Genomic DNA, 5,364 nt, shown 5'->3' with positions numbered 1-5,364 from the left:
CCACCCATCCATCTACCCTTCCACCCACCCAACCTTCTACCCTTCCACCCACCCAACCATCTACCCTTCCACCCACCCATCCATCTACCCTTCTACCCACCCAACCATCTACCCTTCCACCCACCCATCCATCTACCCTTACACCCACCCAACCATCTACCCTTCCACCCACCCACCCACCCACCCATTCCTCTCTCCATCCACTCACCACACATCCAGCCAGCTACATGTCCTTGAACCCCTTAACTTTGAGTTTTGGGCTCTGACACTAGGTGCTGACAAACCAGGCTCTGACACTAGGTGCTGACAAACCAGGCAGGATCTACTTTGGAGGATGGAGGGATGAGTAGAGACCCTGATGTCTGCTTGACCTCTGGCGGGTCCCCTCTGCCTGGGAACAACTTCCTGTGCTGCTTCCTCCTCTGCAGCATCTAAATCCCCGCTTCACATTCCCCCACTGCGACCATCCTGCCTCCCTCCTGCCTCTGGATTCCTGGGCCCTGAAGTTTTTCCTCACTGTCAGCAAAACCCAGGGATCCCCAACTGGGAGTGATGGGCAGGCCTGTCCTTCCAGCACTCTAGGAGGCTGAGGCAGGAGGATCGCAAGTTCAAGCCCAGCCTGGGCAATGTAATTGGCTGGATCCTATCTTAAAATAAAAAATAAGAAGAACCAGGATGTGGCTCAGTGTGGAGGCCCTGGGTTCAATCTCCAGTGCCAAAAACAAAAAGACAGACACCTCAGGCAGTCTCAGTAAGGTGTGCCCTTGCATGGGTGCTCCCGGGGCTTCTCCGAAGGGTCCGGGTCATTCGAAGGTCTCCGGGCCCCTGGGGAGCCAGCTCCACTGTTGTCTTGGCTCGTTCTCCTTTACCTGCTCCTTCAGACAGTTACCACTTTTTATTTGTGTTTTCCATGGGCCACCCTTGAGGGGCCCAGCTATGCCTGGGACGCAGCGGGGTGCTGTGGGGGGCATGGTGCTGGGTGCACTAGGAAGTGAAGAGTTTGCTCAGCTCATGGGGGAATAGGCTGGGGACACCCCACAGGGGCAGGGTGTGTGGGCTGAGGAGGCAGCCAGGAAAGACCTCAGGAGCAGGGAGCTGCATCCTGTGGCTACGAGCGGGGCCAGGCAGGAAGGCCGGGAATCTCGCGTGCCGATCGATCCCAGGAGCTGCGCTGCGTTCAGGTTCTAAGTGGGAAGTGGGGAGCCCAGTCCTGAGATTCAAGGGACCCCACAGGAGGAAGGGCTTCCACTGTCCCATTCTGGCCAAGCTAGCCTGGGTAAAACAGCCCATAAGAGTTCCAGAGGCTGAAATGCCAGCTACTCAGCAGGCTGAGGCAAGAGGATCCAAAGCTTGAGGCCAGCCTGGGAAACTTGTCCAGCTCTTTCTCAAGATAAAATTTTAAAAGGTCTGGAGTGAGTTGGGTTTGGGGATGAATGCCTGTAATCGCAGCACCTTGGAGGCTGAGGCAGGATGGACGATTGCAAGTTTGAGCCCAACCTGGCTAACGTAGTGATTTATTCAACTAAGATTTGATCTCAAAATTAAAAAAAAAAAAAAAAAAGGCTGGGGCCTAGCTCAGTGTGAGAGCACTTGCTTAGCATGCACAAAGCCCTGGGCTCAACCCCTGGCACAGCAAGCAAAAGAAAGAAAAATCTCAAAGTGAGCAGAAGGCATCCCACCCGCCGGCCATGCAGGTCCAAAGCTGATTCAGATTCCAAGATCTCTGTGGAGAACAGCACAGCACCCAAGTGGCCCAGGCGGCAGTGGGCAGGAGCCCCCGGGACCAAGCTCTGGTCCCGGGACGCAGGCAAATGGACGCATTTTCAGCTTTGAGGATGGGATGCCACCCTCCTGCATGTGTCAGCATGCTGCAGTGGGACTGGGCACCCGACCAGGGGCTGAGGCTTGACAGCCAGGCGCCCGCCACCTTAGCCACCGAGCTGCAGTCCCAGTCTGTACCTTAAATCTCCAGCCAAGTGCGAGTCTGAGAAGCCACAGCCCCTGGCCCAGAAAGGAACGAAACTGTTTGGGTGCCTGGCACCTTGCGGGGAGACGTCCCCCTGTGGTCCAAGCCACGCACCTGCTCCCAGCTCGAGCTCTGGATCCCGCTGAGGCAGAGAGGAAGTAAGAAGGCTGAGCAGCTGAGGCAGGGAGGAGAGGAGAGGAAAGAGAAACAGAACAGGGAGCACAAAGAAAGGCAGAGCTGGGCACAGTGGTACTCACCTGGCACCCTCCCATTCGGGAGGCTGCGGCAGGAGGAGCGCAGGAGGGGCCAGGAGATGGCTCAGTAGAGTAAGTGCTTCCCTGGCAAGTGCAAGGGTCTGAGTTCAATCGTCGGTTCCGCAGAAAGAAAGAGAGAGAGAGAGAGAGAGAGAGAGAGAGAGAGAGAGAGAGAGAGAGAGAGAGAAGAGCCAGCGAATCGAGAAACCCAGGCAAGAAAGGAGAGGCCAGGGCAAAGGAGAAGAGAAGTGTGAGGAAGAGGGACAAAGGGAGGTGACGCGGGACAGGGACAGCTGGCAGCCAGACGCAGGGGACCCATGGAGTAAAGGGGGTCAGCATGGGTCCCCAACTTGCCCGAGGCCCCAGGTACATCAGGCCTGGACTCATTTCCTTCTCATCAGCAGTAAATTGGTTTGAAAACCAAAATCTTGGAGTTTCCAGGGAAAGAGGAGAAGAGTTTTTAATTAGTTTATTTTTGTAATAGATAACACAGGTGCATGGTCCCAAATCTGAAAGATAAAAAAGACCAACAACTGTCACCCCTGATACCTGGTCCTGCATGTGTGCCAGGGGACAGTTGAGGCAGACAGGAGCCTACAGACATAGAGATAGTCTTTTAAAATTTGTTTCATCTTATTTTGTTGCGGTATGGTCTCACTGTGTAGCCCAGGATGTCTCTGAACTCTTGGTGATCCTTTTGCCTCAGCCTCCTGAGTGCTGGATGGCAGGCGTGTGAACCACCACTCTTGGCTAGTGTTATCCATTTTAACGACAGTATAATATTCCACCATTTGGATGTGCAGATGCTCCCTGATTTGTGATGATTCCACTAAGGATTTTTTTTAACTTTCCGGTCACATGAAAGGGAGCCCTAGAAACTTCTACTGACATACTTTGCAGTTTCACTCTTGATCTCTTTCGCAGGCTGGCAATAGGTGGTCTGAGACTCCTCTGTGGTACTGGGCAGAGGCAGCCCCACGGCTCCTGGGCACTGTGGATACTCTACAGCCCTCAGCGTTGCTACGCTAGGGTGTGCCGCAGGCTACACACGTTCAGGGTATTTCCAGTGGGCAATGGGCTCCCAGGGAGTAAGAGGGTGACGAGCCTGTGTATGTGTGTGTGTGTGTGTGTGTGTGCGCGCGCGCGCGCGCGCGCGCGCATCGAGACATGGCCCAGGCTGTCCTAAGCTCCCAGACTGAGGCAAGCAATCCTCCTGCCTCAGCTTCCTGAGTAGCTGGCACTACAGGTATATACCACCATGCCCAATTGTGAGACTTTTCAAGCAATTCATAGTTGGAAGAATAATTATAAAGTAAACACCTAAGCAACCGCACTCCCAGTCAAGAAATTAAACATCAGGACTGGGGGTAGCTCAGTGGTAGGACACTTGCCCAGTGTGTGGGAGACACTGGATTGGATCCCTAGCACCAACAAGGAAAGAAAGAAGGAAGGAAGGGATAAAGAAGGAAAGAAGGAGGAAGGAAGAAAGGAAGGAGGGGGGAGGGGAGAGGGCAGTGCTTGGGATAGAGTCCAGGGTCCTGTGCACACGAGGCGAGTGTTCCCACTCACTTACATCCCCAGTCCCTCCCCCTCTTTAGAGGCAAGGTGTCTTTAGTCTCCCAGGTTGGCCTCCCACGCCTGGCCATCTTCCTGCCTCAGCCTCCCGAGTGCTGGGATGACTGGCATGTGCCACCACGCCCGCTCCTTGCTTTTCTTTATAAGCATCTCTAACAGTGCAGTTCAGCCTTTTCTTCCTTGTTTGTTGGCCAGGGATCTCACCCCGGGCACGTGTCCTGCCCCCGGGCCACGTCCAGCCCTCTCTTGTCTTCCTCTTAGCAGATTTTCCTATTTAGAGAATAGGAGCGCTCCTGTGCCTCGTCCTCCTGGGCTGCAATCTTCATAACTGGTGCAAGTTGTCTCCCGTCCCCTGCCAAGGGCCTGAGGGTGATTCCAGTTTTCCAAATCCCAGCGAGGCTGCAATCAATGAAACATGGCCTTTTACGCACAGGCAGGCACCACTCAGGGTGAACCCTGAACATCACGCTAACTGGGCAGAGGGGTGCATTTCAAACTCTGGCACACAGCAGGGCCCACGGGGCTGGTGGGCTGTGCCCCAGGGCCATTGGCACCCAGGGAATGGGCAGAAAAGCCCCCAGCCCAGGACCCAGACCCCTCACCAAGCTTCCCAGTGCTAGAAAATGAGGAAATGGCCCTCCCCACCCCCTGCGTCCTCTCTGCCGGCCTCAGGCGGTGTGACAGGGCGGGTGTCCTCCGCCAGGCCCCACACCACTGCCTGGGAAAGCTGGCCCGAGAGCCGGCCGCACAGCAATGGCCGTCTCGCAACTTCCCCTCCTGGTTGAGACACAGGGAGCGGCTGAGACGGCCTGGGTTGCGGGGCCTCAGGGTCCCTGGCTGTGCTCACAGCCCTCAGCAGCTCTTGAGAGCAGGAGGACCACAGACACTCACCTGGGGCCTCAGGCCAGGGGACCCCAGGGGCAGCCCTATCCTGGGGCGTGCTCTTGGGAGACACAGAGGAACAGACACCGCAGCAGCCATGTTAGAAAGTGACAGTGGATGAGGGGGGTCATCGCGGGGCTTAGGTGATAGAAAAGGGGCTGAGGTCATCATACTGGGTGCCTTCCCTTCTTTTTTGTTTTTTTGAGATAGGGTCCTGCTCTGTGGTCCAGACCAGACTTTAACCCATTATATAGCCCAAGCCAGCCTTCAATTCATGGTGATCCTCCTGCCTCAGCCTCCTGAGCACTGGGATGACAGGTGTGCACCACAGTACCTGGCTTTAGGGCACCTTTGGGGAGACACTGGTGACAGATGGAGGTTAGCATGGCAAGTGTGTAGGAGAGGAGTTCCACATGGGCTGGGAGACCCAGCTGTCCCAGGCCTGGCAGGCCACCAGGCAAGGAGGGCCAGCCTGGTAAGGCCAAGGAGTTCAGGCCTCTCTCAGACTCAGCTTACATGGTTCCATCAGAGGGTGCAATCTCGCTCCCCCAAATCCCAAATTGGGGCATTATGATCCCCTGGTCCCCAGGACAGATGAGGCAACTGAGCCTCAGAAGTGGCTTAACCAGGCACTGCCCGCACCCGCGGCCCCTGCATTCTAAACGGCTGAGGCAAGAAGAGCCCAAC

This window comes from Octodon degus, unplaced genomic scaffold, assembly GCF_000260255.1.
Source record: "Octodon degus isolate 3935 unplaced genomic scaffold, OctDeg1.0 scaffold00018, whole genome shotgun sequence".
Classification (NCBI taxonomy): domain Eukaryota; kingdom Metazoa; phylum Chordata; class Mammalia; order Rodentia; family Octodontidae; genus Octodon; species Octodon degus.
This window is presented reverse-complemented; position numbering follows the sequence as displayed.